General features: G+C 52.0%; 1 protein-coding gene across 2 annotated transcripts in view; it reads right to left on the bottom strand.

Annotated features, from left to right (window-relative positions):
• Positions 1-18431, bottom strand: part of LOC128688135 (protein let-756-like) — a 496439-nt gene that overhangs the window by 109577 nt on the left and 368431 nt on the right. The window lies entirely within an intron of this gene.

Here is an 18431-nt window from a genome sequence, read left to right as displayed (position 1 = left end):
GTACCACCACAACACCAGTACTATCACAACACACCAGCACCACCACAACACACCAGTACCACAACACACCAGTACCACCACAACACAAGTAACACAACACACCAGTACCACAACACACCAGTACCAACACAACACACCAGCACCACCACAACACACCAGTACTACAACACACCAATACAACAACACACCAATACTACAACAACACACCAGTACCACCACAACACACCAGTACCACCACAACACGCCAGTACCACCACAACAGACAAGTACCACCACAACACACCAGTACCACAACACACCAGTACCATCACAACACACGAGTACCACCACAACACACCAGTACTACCACACCACACCAGTATCACCACAACACACCAATACTACCACAACACACCAGTACCGATACAACACACAAGTACCACCACAACACACCAGTACCATCACAGCACAACAGTACCACCACAACACACCAGTACCATTACAGCACACAAGTACCACCACAACACACCAGTACCACCACAACACACCACTACTACCACAACACACCAGTACCAACACAACAACACACCAGTATCACCACAACACACCAGTACCACCACAACACCAGTACTACCACAACGCACCAGCACCACCACAACACACCAGTACCACAACACACCAGTACCACCACAACACCAGTAACACAACACACCAGTACCACAACACACCAGTACCACCACAACACACCAGCACCACACCAACACACCAGTACTACAACACACCAATACAACCACAACACACCAACACTACAACAATACACCAGTAACACCACAACACGCCAGTACCACCACAACACACAAGTACCACCACAACACACCAGTACCACCACAACACATCAGTACTACCAAAACACACGAGTACCACCACAACACACCAGTACTACCACAACACACAAGTATCACCACAACACACCAATACTACCACAACACACCAGTACCGATACAACACACCAGTACCACCACAACACACCAGTACCATCACAGCACACCAGTACCACCACAACACACCAGTACCATTACAGCACACCAGTACCACCACAACACACCAGTACCACCACAACACACCACTACTACCACAACACACCAGTACCACAACAACAACACACCAGTATCACCACAACACACCAGTACCACCACAACACCAGTACTACCACAACACACCAGCACCACCACAACACACCAGTACCACAACACACCAGTACCACCACAACACCAGTAACACAACACACCAGTACCACAACACACCAGTACCACCACAACACCAGTAACAACACACCAGTACCACAACACACCAGCACCACCACAACACACCAGTACTACAACACACCAATACAACCACAACACACCAATACTACAACAACACACCAGTACCACCACAACACACCAGTACCACCACAACACGCCAGTACCACAACAACACACAAGTACCACCACAACACACCAGTACCACCACAACACACGAGTACCACCACAACACACCAATACTACCACAACACAACAGTACCGATACAACACACCAGTACCACCACAACACACCAGTACCACCACAACACACCAGTACCACAACAACACACAAGTACCACCACAACACACCAGTACCACCACAACACACGAGTACCACCACAACACACCAATACTACCACAACACAACAGTACCGATACAACACACCAGTAGCACCACAACACACCAGTACCATCACAGCACACCAGTACCACCACAACACACCAGTACCATTACAGCACACCAGTACCACCACAACACACCAGTACCACCACAACACACCAGTACCACCACAACACACCAGTACCACCACAACACACCAGTACCATCACAACACACCAGTACCACCACAACACACAAGTACCACCACAATACACAAGTACTACCACCACACACCAGTACCACCACAACACACCAGTACCACCACAACACACCAGTACTACCACAACACACCAGTACTACCACAACACACCAGAACCACCACAACACACCAGTACCACCACAACACACCAGGACCACCACAACACACCAATACTACCACAACACACCAGTACCACCACAACACACCAGTAGCACCACAACACACCAGTACCACCACAACACACAACTACTACAACACACCAGTACCACCACAACAACACACCAGTATCACCACAACACACCAGTACCACGACAATACACCAGTACTACCACAACACACCAGTACCACCACAACACACCAGTACCACAACACACTAGTACCACCACAACACACCAGTAACACCACAACACACCAGTACCACAACACACCAGCACCACCACAACACACCAGCACCACCACAACACACCAATACAACCACAACACACCAATACAACCACAACACACCAATACAACCACAACACACCAATACAACCACAACACACCAATACTACAACACACCAGTACCACCACAACACACCAGTACCACCACAACACACCAGTACTACCACAACACACCAGTACCACCTCAACACACCAGTATCACCACAACACACCAGTACCACCACAACACACAAGTACCACAACACACCAGTACTACCACAACACACAAGTACCACCACAACACACGAGTACCACCACAACACACCAGTACTACCACAACACACCACTACCACCACAACACACCAGTACCACCACAACACACCAGTACTACCACAACAACCAGTACCACCACAACACACCAGTACTACCACAACATACCAGTACTACCACAACACACCAGTACCACCACAACACACCAATACTACCACAACACACCAGTACCGATACAACACACCAGTACCACCACAACACATCAGTACTACCACAACACACCAGTAACGCCACAACACACCAGTACTACCACAACACACCAGTACAACCACAACACACCAGTACCACAACACACCAGTACCACCACAACACACCAGTACTACCACAACACACCAGTAGCACCACAACATACCAGTACCACCACAACACACCAGTACCACCACAACACACCAGTATCACCACAACACACCAGTACCACCACAACGCACCAGTATCACCACAACACATCCATTGCCAACCACAGTAGTAGCGCGGCTCTGGTACAGTGGAACAGCGGCGGTAGTATCGGCTGTGGCGGTGGAGCAGCAGCAGCGGTGGCGGCTGTGGTGGCGTGAGCAGCAGCGGCTGTGGTAGCGTGGAGCAGCGGCAGTGGCGGCTGTGGGGTAGCGGTAAGAGCGCGGCGGCGGCTGTGGTAGCAGTAAGAACAGCAGCAGCGGTGGCGGCTGTGGTAGCAGGTAAGGAGCAGCAGCGGCGGGGCTGTAGTAGCAGTAAGTGCAGCGGCGGCGGCTGTAGTGGCAGTAAGAACAGCAGAAGCTGGTAGCGTAAGTGCAGCGGCAGCGGCTGTGGTGGCGTAAGGCAGCGGGGCGGCGGCGGTTGTGGTAGCGGTAAGGCAGCGGCGGCGGCTGTAGTGGCAGTAAGGCAGCATCAGCGGCGGCTGTGGTAGCGGTAAGTGCAGGCGGCAGCGGCTGTGGTAGCAGTAAGAGCAGCAGCAGCAGCGGCTGCGGTAGGCGGTAAGGGCAGGTAGCGGCTGTAGTAGCGGTAGGCAGCAGCGGCTGTGGTGGCAGTAAGTGCGGCAGCGGCGGCGGCTGTAAGGTAGCGGTAAGGCAGCGGCGGCTGGTAGCGGTAAGGCAGCAGCGGCGGCGTAGGTGCAGTCAGGCAGCGGCGGCTGTAGTGCGTGGAGCAGCAGCGGCGGCGGTTGTAGTAGCAGTGGGACAGCGGCGGCGGCTGTGGTGGCAGTCGGTGGCGGTGGCTGTGGTAGCGGTAAGTGCAGCGCAGAAGCTGTAGTAGCAGGTAAGGAGCAGCGGCAGCGGCTGTGGTAGCAGTAGGCAACGCAGCGGCTGTAGCAGTAGGCAGCGCGGCGGCGGTAGCGTAGGGCAGCAGCGGCGGCTGTGGTAGCAGTGGAGCAGCGGACGGCTGTGGTGGCAGTAAGGCGGCGGCGGCTGTGGTGGTAAGTGCGGCGGCTGTGGTAGTGGTAAGGCAGCGGCGGCTGGTGGTAGTGGTAGGCAGCGGCGGCTGTGGTGCGAGTGGGCAGCGGCAGCGGCTGTGGTAGGCGATGAAGTGCAGCGGCGGCGGCTGTGGTAGCGGTGGAACAGCGGCAGCGGCTGTGGTAGCATGGAGCGGCAGCGGCTGTGGTAGCGTAAGAACGGCGGCAGCGGCTGTGGTAGCAGTAAGGAGGCAGCGGCGGCTGTGGTAGCGTAAAGGCAGCGGCGGCTGTGGTGGCGGTAAGTGCGGCGGCGGCGGCTGTGTGGCAGTGGAGCGGCGGTGGCTGTGGTAGCGGTAAGGAGCGGCGGCGGCGGCTGTGGTAGCGGTAGGCGGCAGCGGCGGCGGCTGTGGTGCGGTGAGCGGCGGCGGTGGCAGCAGGGTGCGGCGGCGGCGGCTGTAGGTAGCATGGGCAGCGGCGGCAGCGGGTCTGGTGGCGGTAAGGCAGCGGCGGCTGTGGTGGCAGTAAGGCAGCGGCGGCGGCTGTGGTAGCGGTAAGGAGCGGCAGCAGCGGCTGTGGTTGCGGTAAATGCGGCAGCGGCTGTGGTAGCGTAGCAGCGGCAGCAACTGTGTGACGGTAAATGCGGCAGCGGCTGGTGGTGCAGTAAGGCAGCGGCGGCGGCTGTGGTATCGGTAAATGCGGCAGCGGCTGGTGGTAGCGGTAAGAGCGGCAGCGGTGGCAGCGGCTGTAGTTGGCAGGTAAGGCAGCGGCGGCGGCTGTGGGCGGTAGCGGCTGTGGCGGCGGTGGCAGCGGCAGCGGCTGTGGTACCGTGAAAATGCGGCGGCGGCTGTGGTAGCGGTAAGTGCGGCAGGCGGCGGCTGTGGTTGCGGTAAGGCAGCGCAGCGGCTGGTGGCGGTAAGGGCAGCGGCGGCGGCTGTGGTAGCGGTAAGGGCAGCGGCGGCTGGTGGTGCACTAAGGGCAGCGGCGGCGGCTGTAGTGGCGGTAAAGTGCAGCAGCGGCGGCGGCTGTAGTGGCGTAAGGCAGCGGCGGCGGCTGGTGGCGGTAGTGGGCAGCGGCGGCTGTAGTGGCGGAAGAGGCAGCGGCGCGGCGGCTGTAGCGGTAAGTGCGGCGGCTGGTGTGGCAGTAAGGAACGCGGCGGCTGGTGGGGCGTGTAGTGGCGCTGTAGGTGCGAGCAGCGGCTGTGACGTGGGCGCGGCGGCTGTGGTGCGGTAGTGCGGCGGCGGCGGCTGTGGTAGCGGTGGGCAGCAGCGGCGGCTGTGACGTGAAGTTCGGCGGCGCGGCTGGTAGCGTAGGCAGCAGCGGCTGCAGTTAGGCGTGGTGTGCGGCGCGGCGGCGGCTGTGGTGCGGTAGGTGCAGCGGCGGCGGCTGTGTGGTGAGTGCGGCGGCGGCGGCTGTAGCGGTAAGGTTGCGGCGGCGGCGGCTGTGGTAGCGGCGGCGGCTGAGCGGTAGTGCGGCAGCGGCGGTGCTGGTAGCGGTAAGTGCGCAGGCGGCGGCGCTGTGGATGCGGTAAGTGCAGCAACGGCTGTAGCGGCAATGGGCAGCAGCGGCTGTGGTAGAATAAGGTGCACAGCGGCGGCTGTAGTGGCAGTGGAGCAGCGGCGGCGGCTGTAGTAGCGTAAGGCGGCGGGGCTGTAGTAGCGTAAATGCAGCGGCGGCTGGTGGCGTAGAGCAGGTAGCGGCTGTGGTGCAGTAGGCAGCGTGCGGCTGTGGCAGTGAGCAGCGGCAGCGGCTGTAGTGGCAGCAGCGGCAAGGCGGCTGTGGTAGCGGAGTGCAGCGGCAGCGGCGGCTGTATCGGTAAGTGCGCAGCAGCGGCGGCGGTGGCTGTAGTAGCGGTAAGTGCGGCGGCGGCTGTAGGTAGCGTAAGCAGCGCGGCGGTGGCTGTCGGCAGGTGCAGCGGCGGGCGGCAGCGGCTGTAGGCAGTTGGTGCGCGGCGGCGGCTGTGGTAGCGGTAAGGCGGCGGCGCGGCTGTGGTATCGTAGGTGCGGCACGCGGCGGCGGTGGCTGTGAGCGATGGGCAGCGGCAGGCGGCTGTGGTGCGTAAGGCGGCGCAGGCGGTGTGTGTGGCAGTAGCGGCGCGGCTGTAGTGGCGGTAAGGCGGGTGGTGCGTGTGCGGCGGCGGCTGTGGTAGCGGTAAGGAGCAGCGGTATGTGGTGGCGGAAGGGCAGCGGCGGTGTAGGTGTGATGAAGTAAGCGGCGGCTGAGTGCGGTAAGCGGGGCAGCGGCGGCTGTAGTAGCAGTAGCGGCGGCTGGTAGCGTAAGGCGGTGCGGCTGTAGTGGCAGGTAAGGCGCGGCAGCGGCTGTGGTGCGTAAGTGCGCGGCAGCGGCTGTGGTGGCTGGTGGCAGCAGGCGGTGGCTGGTAGTGGGCAGCGGCGGTGGCTGTAGCGTGGCGGGCGGCGGCTGGGTGGTGCGATGGAGCGGCGGCGGCGGCTGTGGTAGCGGTGGGCAGCGGCGGCTGTGGTGCGTGGGCGAGGGGGCGGCGGCTGTGGTAGCGGTAGGTGCGGCAGCGGTAGCGGCTGTAGTGGCAGTAGAGCAGCGGTGGCTGGTGGTGCATGGGTGCACGGCGGCTGGTAGCGGTAGGGCAGCGGCGCGGCAGCAGCAGCAGCTGTAGTAGCAGTAAGAGCAGCAGCAGCAGCTGTAGTAGCAGTAAGAGCAGCAGCAGCAGCTGTAGTAGCAGTAAGAGCAGCAGCAGCAGCTGTAGTAGCAGTAAGAGCAGCAGCAGCAGCTGTAGTAGCAGTAAGAGCAGCAGCAAGATGAAGGTGGGTGATGGTAGGTGAGAGTGGCGGGTGGGTAGCGAGCCTGGCTGGGTGACAGCTCAATTATCCCAGACCCGTAATGTCTTACTCACCTGTGCCCGCTGCTGCTGCTGCCCGAACCTGCCCACTCTTACTGTCTACCACCACCTGGCCGGCACCAACACCACCTGGCTTTCAACACAACCATCTGGCCTCTAACACAACCACCTGGCCTCCAACAACACAAGGAGCTTCTTCTTTCTCTAAATATTAATTGTACTCGCCTAATATTGGTTGCAGGGGTCGAATCTTAGCTCCTGGCCCCGCCCCTCTGCTGGCCGTTACCGGGTATGTTCTCTTCTAGTTGCACAAGCCCTATCACACCTATTCTTAAAACTATGTATGGGTTCTGCCTCTACCACTTCTCTATTTCATTCCACTTCCTGGTCATTCTAAGCCTTAAGAAGTATTTCATAACATCCCTGTGACTCATCTGTGTTTTTAATTTCTAGCCGTGACTTCGCGTACCTGACACCCGCCTCTCTGACTCTCCCTGTCAACCCTGATAATTCCTCTCGAGATTTTGTACGTCGTAATCATGTCACCCCTGATCCTTCTGTTCTCAGAATTAGTTTATCTAGCCTCTCCTCAGCACATACCTCATAGCTCTGGGACTGTATGTGTGTGTGTGTGTTAATTACCAGTTGACAAAGGCACTTGTCGTTAGACACTTGGCCTGTGTACTCACCTAATTGTGGTTGCAGGGGTCGAGTCATAGCTCCTAATCCCGCCTTTTCACTGGTCGCCACTAGGTCCATTCTCTCTCCCTGCTCCATGAGCTTTATCATACCTCTTCTGTGTGTGTGTGTGTGTTTGTGTGCGCTCACCAATATCTGGGGGCAAGGCTGAAGTAGGCCGTGGAGGCCTAGGGGTGGTCGTAAGCTGTGGCATGCAAAGAGTACGTAACCTTTATTCGGCGCATGTACACACCCTCATTTACAGGTTATCTCCCCCAACCAGCGAACCAGGGGACTGAGGGTTGACGATGGGGCCCCGTCGTTCAACCAGTACCCAGGTTCCAGCCAACGAGAAGATGGTTTTGGCAATCGGAGAGGTTATGTGGGTACCACTCTCCTGTCTGCCCTTGTCATTCCCATTCTAGAGCTGGTTGAAGCACGGTCTGCTCTCTAGTGGCTTCTATTCTGCCTTGCTTACCGTGGAGTGTTCAGTGGTCAGTCGTCACGTGAGGTCACAGACCCTGAGCTGCTTTGGGGATTAGCGTGGACGGTTACAAAGCATGGCTTGCTTCTGCAGTGTTTTAAAAACTGAGGTTGGAGAGTTGAAGGAGGAGGTCTTGCTTCTCCAGGAGGAGATTAGGAGGCTGAAGGTCCACCTCAATGGGCCTGGGAGAGAGTGTGAGGTGGTTGGAGATGTGGGGAATGAGGCTTCTAGCAGTGAGGTGCAGTCTGTCTCTCACTGTGAGGAGGCTGTAGGTGGGGAGGTAGCAACGGCTACCAGCAGTGAGGTGCAGCCCAGCACCTGCTACAAGTGGCGAGTTGTTCACAGTAATGGGAGGCGCATCAGAGTAAGGAAAGTTAAGAGTGAAGATCTGAAGGTAGGAAATCGCTTCTCTGTTCTCCAGGATGAATGTACTTCAGTGGCCAGTGAAGGTAAGGGTACTACTGCCCCTGCTAATGAAGGTAAGCGCATTCTTGTGGTTGGTGACTCTCAGGTAAGATATGTTGACCGTGCTTTTTGTAATAGGAATAAGAAGATGAGAGATAGAGTGTGCTTCCCTGGAGCTGGTGTTGGGGACATTGTCAACAGACTGGATAATATCATGTCAGGTAATGGGAACAAGCCCATTATCTGTCTCAGTGCTGGTGGAAATGATATTGGGAAGGGTAGGAGAGAAGAGCTGCTAGATAAGTACAGGTCAGCTATAGATTTCATTAAGTCTAAGGGAGGGATCCCAATCATATGTAGCATCTTGCCTAGAAGGGGAGTAGGAAATGAATGGTTGTCTAGGGCAATTGGTGTAAATTGCTGGCTAGACAGATACTGCAAGGAACTTGCAATCCCATTCATTGACAACTGGAACAACTTTTATGGCAAACATGATATGTATGCAAGGGATGGGGTTCATCTCTCTGGGGCAGGGGTGGTAGCACTTGCAGACTCGATTGAGAAGGCCATTGGTGAAATGCCTATGATTTTAAACTGATGGAAGATAGAGGTATGGGTGTGTGTGGGAAACAAGCAGGTTGCAACACTAGGGTTGGAAACAGTAAATGTATAAAAGGCATTCAGCATGAAGTTATAAATAAAGACAATAGAACAGGTCAGCAAACAAAGGGGGACAGCAGAGGGCAGCAAGGGACTAGCTCCCTTAAGGTTTACTATACTAATAGCAGGAGTGTTAGAAATAAGATAGATGAGCTAAGATTAATTGCAAGTGCAGGAAACATAGATATTATTGCTATAACAGAGACCTGGCTCAATCTGAAAGATAGAGAGATGCCCTCTGAATGTCACATACAAGGCTATAAATTATTCCACACTGACAGGGTCAACAGGAAAGGTGGTGGAGTAGCGATGTATGTCAGAGACAATTTAAATTGTTGTGTTAGACAAGATATTAAATTAGAAGCGTCAGCCACTGAATCTGTTTGGTTACAGCTTCTCGAGGGCCGAGAAAAACTAATTTTGGGTGTGATTTACAGGGCCCCAAATCTTGATAGGGAGTGCAGTAAACTTCTATGGGACGAAATTCGTAAGGCATCTACATACGAAAATGTTGTGCTAATGGGAGATTTCAACTATAGACAGATTGACTGGAGCAATTTGACAGGAAATTTAGAGTCGGGTGACTTTCTTGATACGATCCAGGATTGTTTTTTAAAACAGTTTGTGACAGAGCCAACTAGGGGAAATAACCTCCTTGACTTGGTTCTTGCCAGTAGGGAAACACTAATTAATAATCTTGAGGTTAATGATGAGCTTGGGGAGAGTGATCACAAATCACTCAGTTTTAACATATCATGGAATTCCCCTAATAATGGCAATCAAGTCTCCGTCCCTGACTTTCGCTTGGCTGATTTCATAGGACTGAAAAATTACTTAGGTGGGCTGAACTGGAATGACCTGACTAGGGGTCAGGTAGGTGGTGATGGTTGCCGATATGATGCTTTCCAGGGCATAGTTCTAGCTGCTCAGTCAAATTATGTTCCAAATAGGGAAATCAGATCAAACAAAAATGATCCTAAATGGATGAACAATAGATTAAAATATCTGATTGGTCAAAAGAGAGGCATATATAGGCAAATCAAAAGAGGAGAGGGGCAATTAAGAAATCGATATATTCAGTTAAAGAGAGAAATAAAAAAGGGAATTAGAAAAGCAAAAAGAGATTATGAGGTTAAAGTTGCAAGAGAATCGAAGACTAACCCAAAAGGATTCTTTCAGGTATACAGAAGTAAGATCAGGGACAAGATAGGCCCACTCAAAAGTTCCTCGGGTCAGCTCACTGACAGTGATAAGGAAATGTGTAGAATTTTTAACACATACTTCCTCTCAGTTTTTACACAGGAGGATACCAGCGATATTCCAGTAATGATAAATTATGTAGAACAGGACGATAATAAACTGTGCACTATTAGGGTCACAAGTGACATGGTCCTTAGGCAAATAGATAAATTAAAACCTAACAAATCCCCAGGCCCTGATGAACTGTATGCAAGGGTTCTAAAGGAATGTAAAGAGGAGCTTAGCACACCTTTGGCTAATCTTTTCAACATATCACTACAAACTGGCATGGTGCCAGATAAGTGGAAAATGGCAAATGTGATACCTATTTTCAAAACAGGTGACAGGTCCTTAGCTTCGAACTATAGACCAATAAGCCTAACCTCCATAGTGGGAAAATTTATGGAATCAATAATTGCCGAGGCAGTTCGTAGCCACCTTGAAAAGCATAAATTAATCAACGAATCTCAGCATGGTTTTACAAAGGGGCGTTCCTGCCTTACGAATTTATTAACTTTTTTCACTAAGGTATTTGAGGAGGTAGATCATGGTAATGAATATGATATTGTGTATATGGACTTCAGTAAGGCTTTTGACAGGGTCCCACATCAGAGACTATTGAGGAAAATTAAAGCACATGGAATAGGAGGAGAAATTTTTTCCTGGATAGAGGCATGGTTGACAAATAGGCAGCAGAGAGTTTGCATAAATGGGGAGAAATCAGAGTGGGGAAGCGTCACGAGCGGTGTTCCACAGGGGTCAGTGTTGGGCCCCCTGCTGTTCACAATCTACATAAACGACATAGATGAGGGCATAAAGAGCGACATCGGCAAGTTTGCCGATGACACCAAAATAGGCCGTCGAATTCATTCTGACGAGGACATTCGAGCACTCCAGGAAGATTTGAATAGACTGATGCAGTGGTCGGAGAAGTGGCAGATGCAGTTTAATATAGACAAATGCAAAGTTCTAAATGTTGGACAGGACAATAACCATGCCACATATAAACTAAATAATGTAGATCTTAATATTACGGATTGCGAAAAAGATTTAGGAGTTCTGGTTAGCAGTAATCTGAAACCAAGACAACAGTGCATAAGTGTTCGCAATAAAGCTAATAGAATCCTTGGCTTCATATCAAGAAGCATAAATAATAGGAGTCCTCAGGTTGTTCTTCAACTCTATACATCCTTGGTTAGGCCTCATTTAGATTATGCTGCACAGTTTTGGTCACCGTATTACAGAATGGATATAAATTCTCTGGAAAATGTACAAAGGAGGATGACAAAGATGATCCCATGTATCAGAAACCTTCCCTATGAGGATAGACTAAGGGCCCTGAAACTGCACTCTCTAGAAAGACGTAGAATTAGGGGGGATATGATTGAGGTTTATAAGTGGAAGACAGCAATAAATAAAGGGGATGTAAATAGTGTGCTGAAAATATCTAGCCTAGACAGGACTCGCAGCAATGGTTTTAAGTTGGAAAAATTCAGATTCAGGAGGGATATAGGAAAGTACTGGTTTGGTAATAGAGTTGTGGATGAGTGGAACAAACTCCCAAGTACCGTTATAGAGGCCAGAACGTTGTGTAGCTTTAAAAATAGGTTGGATAAATACATGAGTAGATGTGGGTGGGTGTGAGTTAGACCTGATAGCTTGTGCTAACAGGTCGGTTGCCGTGTTCCTCCCTTAAGTCAATGTGACCTGACCTGACTAGGTTGGGTGCATTGGCTTAGGCCGGTAGGGACTTGGACCTGCCTCGCATGGGCCAGTAGGCCTTCTGCAGTGTTCCTTCGTTCTTATGTTCTTATGTTCTTAATACCTATCACTGTACATAGTGTATATAGTGTACATACTTCTGTTCTAAATTGGTGAAGGATAATATAAGTCAAAAGTTTTCTGCTGTGTTTATTTTGCTCCCTTTACACCCAGGATAACAGGTCTTTGGGACTCTTGGGTTGTAATATAGGCCGTGACTGAAACCTGGGGGTGGGGTAGCAGGCCGTAATGGATGAAGCCCTGGGGAGGGGTAGTAGGCCGTAATGGAGGCCTGGGGGGCAGTGAAAGGTCGTGGTTAAGGAATGGTGGTGGTGGTAGGTTGTGATGGAGGCCTGGGGGTCAGTGACAGGTCGTGGTTAAGGAATGGTGGTGGTGGTAGGTCGTGATGGAGACCTGAGGGGTAGTGACAGGTCGTGGTTAAGGCCTGGGTGGTGGTGGTAAGTCGTGGTTTAGGCCTGAGAGGCGGTGGTAGGTCGTGATTGAGGCTTAAGGGGCGGTGGTAGGTCGTAGGTGAGGCCTGAGACGCGGTGGCAGGTCGTGGTTGAGGCCTGAGGAGTAGTGGTAGGTCGTGGTTGAGGTCTAAGGCGTGGTGGTAGGTCGTGGTTGAAGCCTGAGAGGCGGTGGTAGGTCGTGGTTGAGGCCTGAGGAGTGCTGGTAAGTCGTGGTTGAGGCCTGAGAAGTTTTGGTAGGTCATCGCTGAGGCCTGAGGGGCGGTGGTAGGTCGTGGTCAAAGCTTGAGGTGAAGGCCTGAGGGATGGTGGTAGGCCGAATGGAGGCCTAATGGTGTTGGTAGGCCGTGGAGGCCTGGAGGTGTTTGCAGGCCGTGATGGAGGTCTGAGGGTAGTGGTAGGCCATGGAGGCCTGGAAGTGCTGGTAGGCCGTGATGGAGGTCTGAGGGTGGTGGTAGGCCGTGGAGGTGTGAGGGTGTTGGTAGGCCGTGATGGAGGTCTGAAGGTGGTTGTGGGTCGTGGAGGTCTGGGGATGGTTGTAGGCCATGATGGAGGCCTGGAGGTGTTGGTAGGCCATGATGGAGGTCTCGGGGTGGTGGTCGGCCGTGATGGAGGCCTGGAGGTGTTGGTAGGCTGCCGTGATGGAGGCCTGGAGGTGCTGGTAGGCCGTGGAGGTCTGCGGGTGGTGGTAGGCCGTGATGGAGTCTGAGGGTGGTGGCAGGCCGTGATGGAGGTCTGGGGGGTAGGCCATGGAGGTGGAGGGGTAGGCCGTGATGGAGGCCTTGGGGTGGTGGCAGGCGGCAATGGAAGTCTGGGGTTGATGATAGGCCGTGTGGAGGCCTGGAGGTGTTGGTAGGCCGTGGAGGCCTGGAGGTGCTGGTAGCAGTGATGGAGGTCTGGGGTAGTGGCGGTAGGTCGTGGTTAAGGTCAGAGAGGTGGTGGTAGGCCGTGATGGAGGTCTGAGGGTGGTGGTAGGCCATGATGGAGGTCTGAGGGTGGTGGTAGGCCGTGATGGAGGTCTGAGGGTGGTGGTAGGCCGTGATGGAGGCCTTGGGGTGCTGGAAGGCAGTGATGGAGGTCTGGGAGTGGTGGTGGTAGGTCGTGGTTAAGGTCCGAGAGGTGGTGGTAGGTCGTGGTTAAGGTCCGAGAGGTGGTGGTAGGTCGTAGTTAAGGCCTGAAGGGTGGTGGTAGGCCGTGATGGAGGCCTGGAGGTGTTGGTAGGCAATGATGGAGGTCAGGGGGTGGTGATAGGCCGTGTGGAGGTATTACAACCAAGGAATTCAAGGCCTGTTATCCTGGGTATAAAGGGAGCAATATAAACACAGCAGAAAAACTTTTGAATTATATTATCCTTCACCGAGTAAGAACAGAAGTATGTACACTATATACACTATGTACAACAATAGGTATTAGTGCACTCCACGGTAAGCAAGGCAGAATAGAAGCCACTAGACAGCAGACCGTGCTTCAACCAGCTCTAGAATGGGAATGACAAGGGCAGACAGGCGGGTGGTGCCCACAACACCTCTGAGATTGCCAGAACCTGGGTACTGATCGAACGACGGGACCCCATCGTCCGACCCTAGTACTGGTTCGCTGGCTGGGGGAGATAGCCTTTCAATGAGGGTGTGTACATGCGCTGAATAAAGCTTATGTACTCGTTGCATGCCACAGGAGGCTGTAATGGAGGCCTGGAGGTGCTGATAGGCAGTGATGGAGGTCTGAGGGGGTTGGTAGGCCATGATGGAGGCCTGGAGGCACTGGTAGGCAGTGATGGAGGTCTCGGGGTGGTGGTAGGCCGTGATGGAGGTCTGGGGGTGGTGGTAGGCCATGATGGAGATCTGGGGGTGGTGGTAGGCCATGGAGGTCTGGGGGTGGTGGTAGGCCGTGATGGAGGTCTGGGGGTGGTGGTAGGCCATGATGGAGGTCTGGGGGTGGTGGTAGGCCGTGATGGAGGTCTGGGGGTGGTGGTAGGCCATGATGGAGGTCTGGAGTTGCTGGTAGGCCGTGATAGAGGTCTGTGGGTAGTGGGTGGCCGTGATGGAGGTCTGGAGTTGCTGGTAGACCGTGATGGAGGTCTGGGGTGGTGGTAGGCCGTGATGGAGGTCTCGGGGTGGTGGTAGGCCATGGAGGTCTGGGGGTGGTGGTAGGCCATGATGGTGGTCTAGGGGTGGTGGTAGGCCGTGATGGAGGTCTGGGGGTGGTGGTAGGCCATGATGGAGGTCTGGGGGTGGGGGTAGGCCGTGGAGGTCTGGGGTGGTGGTAGGCCATGATGGTGGTCTAGGGGCGGTGGTAGGCCGTGATGGAGGTCTGGGGGTGGTGGTAGGCCGTTATGGTGGTCTAGGGGTGGTGGTAGGCCGTGATGAAGGTCTGGGGGTGGTGGTAGGCCATGATGGAGGTCTGGGGGTGGTGGTAGGCCGTGATGGTGGTCTAGGGGTGGTGGTAGGCCGTGATGGAGGTCTGGGGGTGGTGGTAGGCTGTGATGGAGGTCTGGGGGTGGTGGTAGGCCGTGATGGAGGCCTGGGGGCGGTGGTAGGCCGCTAATACCTGTGCTGATAAGTGAATGCAAGAAGAGTCTCTGATGTGATTGGGCGTCGCAGTGTGATCTGTTGCCTCCTTCACACTTTATCATAATATTGTGTGAGCAGGATGTCCTCTGTACCCTCGATGTTGCACCAACCAGCACTCACTTAGCAGAAGGTGTCTGCGCTGCGCTGCTGCACCTGTCTGCGCCCCAGCGCAGCCAGGAGGGCCAGAGAGGTAAAAGGTTGGAGTATTTGGGTGGTCGAGCGCAGTGTGGGCTCTGTTGGTAGGGTCCCCGGCGCGCGCTGGTTGGCCGTCGCGCGCTCCACGCCGCGAATATAAGAGGAGGCGCTCAACATCACCTTGTGAATGGACACCTGGTGCCTGCTGGGCCAGCCACGCCGCCACCACGCCCACACGCCCACTACCTACCCTCACATCTTTATCTACGCCCTCAAACTACCCACACCAGAGAGTTTTAAACACATATATGAGCGTTTAATGGTGTAATGTGGTGCGTGGAGGGAGGAGCTGTGTGTGTGTGGAGGAGGGGTGAGGGGGACGTGCCAGGTGTGTGGTGGGTGGCCCACCGCTCGCCTGCTGGCCCCAACACTCATACCTCTACCTTCCCTCCTACTCACAACATCTCTATCAACCCCTACTAACCACCTGTACACTCACCAATACCATCTGTCTCGGAGTTTATACTCAGCATCACCCACTCTACCTACGCCAGCTGTTGTTCCAGTGTACAACTAAACAACTTTATACCCACTCACCCCCACTACCCATTTCTCCAAGCCCACCCACCATCCAGAGATCTGCATCAGCCCACCCACAACTCTCACCCCACCATCAACCCCAACTCTCCTCCAAAACCACAACTACCACTACCAAACCACCACAACTTCAAAACTCTCCTCTAAAATTAACACCACACTGGCTACCATCACAACCCTAACTCACCTCCATAACCACCACCCTAACTGCCACGACCATAACTATCACCATAACCACCACCACCACCACTACCACCATAATCATCCCCACCACCACCATCATAACCACCACTACCACGATTATAATCACCACCATCATAACCACCACTATCACCATCATAATCACCACTACCACCATTATAACCACCACTACCACCATCATAACCACCACTATCACCATCATAATCACCTCTACTACCATCGTAACCACCACTACAACCATCATAACCACCACTAGCACCATTATAACCACCACCATCATAACCACAACTACCACCATTATAACCACCACCATCACCATCATAATCACCACTACCACCATCATAACCACCACGACCACCATTATACCATCACCATCATAACCATCACTATTGCCATTATAATCACCGCTACCACCATTATAACCACCACTACTACCATCATAACCACCACTATCACCATAATAATCACCTCTACCACCATCATAACCACCACTACAACCATCATAACCACCACTACCACCATTATAACCACCACTATCACCACTGCCATTATAACCACCACTACCACCATTATAACCACCACTATCACCACTACCATCATAACCACCACTATCACTATCATAATCACCACTACCATCATCACCACTACAACCATCATAACCACCACCATCATAACCACCACTACCAACATTATAACCACCACCATCATAACCACCACTATCACCATCATAATCACCACTACCATCATAACCACCACTATCACCATCATAATCACTACTATCACCATCATAACCACCACTACCAACATTATAACCACTACTACTACCATCATAACCACCACTATCACCATCATAATTACCACTATCACCATCATAACCACCACTACCACCACTATAACCACCACCATCATAACCACCACTACCACCATTATAACCACCACCATCATAACCACCATTATCACCATCATAATCACCACTACCATCATAACCACCATTACCACCATCATCACCACTATCACCATCATAACCACCATCATCACCACTACCACCATCATAACCACCATTACCACCATCATCACCACTACCACCATCGCAACCATTACCACCATCATCACCACTACCACCATCATAACCACCATTACCACCATCATCACCACTATCACCATCATAACCACCATTACCACCATCATCACCACTACCACCATCATAACCACCATCATCACCACTACCACCATCGTAACCATTACCACCATCATCACCACTACCACCATCGTAACCATTACCACCATCATCACCACTACCACCATCGTAACCATTACCACCATCATCACCACTACCACCATCGTAACCACCACCAACAGCCTCCACTTATCACCTACCATTATTAACATCATTTATAATTTAACATAAGAAAAACGTAGGCGAGGAGAGATAATCGCGTTTAACAAGCAGTAATTTTTGTCTCTAAAATGTTAATGGTGCTTGAGTAAATGTCTGGTTCATCCCCGGCCATGATGCTAGCTATTTTGTCAAGTTTAAAGCCTATCTACTGCACGTGGGGCATTAACGTCACAATTTACCTGTACACTAACATCAGGAATACTTTCATCCCTAAAATATGGATTAATACACAAAATTAACTCTCTCTCTCTCTCTCTCTCCCTCTATATATATATATATATATATATATATATATATATATATATATATATATATATATATATATATATATATATATATATATACATGTATATACATATATATATATATATATATATATATATATATATATATATATACATGTATATATATTATATATATATATATATATATATATATATAATATATATATAATATATATATATATATATATATATATATATATATATATATATATATATATATATATATATATATATATATATATATGACTGATGATCAGCCAATCAGGTGGCAGCACCTCAATACCTAAAAGCATGCAGACATGGTCAAGAGGTTCATTTGTTGTTCAGACTAAACATGATGAATGAGGAAGCAATGTGATGCAAGTGACTCTAACCGTGGAATGATTGTTTGTGCCAGACGGGGTAGTTAGAACATTTCAAACTGCTGATATCCTAAATTTTCACACACAATACTCACTAGACTTTACAGAGAATAATGTGAAAAGCACAAAACATCCAGTTCTGTGAGCGAAAAAGCCTTGCTAATGAGAGAGGTCAGAGAAGAATGGTAAAACCGGTTCCAGTTGACAGGAAGGCGAAAATAACTTAACCATGTGTTATAACAGTGGTATGCAGAAGAGCATCTCTGAATGCACAACACGTCGAACCTTGAAGTGGATGGGTTCAGCAGCAAACAACCACACTGGGTTTCACTTTTGTCAGTTAAGAACAAGAAACAGAGGCTAC

The sequence above is a fragment of the Cherax quadricarinatus genome, chromosome 19 (assembly GCF_038502225.1).
Source record: "Cherax quadricarinatus isolate ZL_2023a chromosome 19, ASM3850222v1, whole genome shotgun sequence".
NCBI classification, from domain to species: domain Eukaryota; kingdom Metazoa; phylum Arthropoda; class Malacostraca; order Decapoda; family Parastacidae; genus Cherax; species Cherax quadricarinatus.
This window is presented reverse-complemented; position numbering and strand designations above follow the sequence as displayed.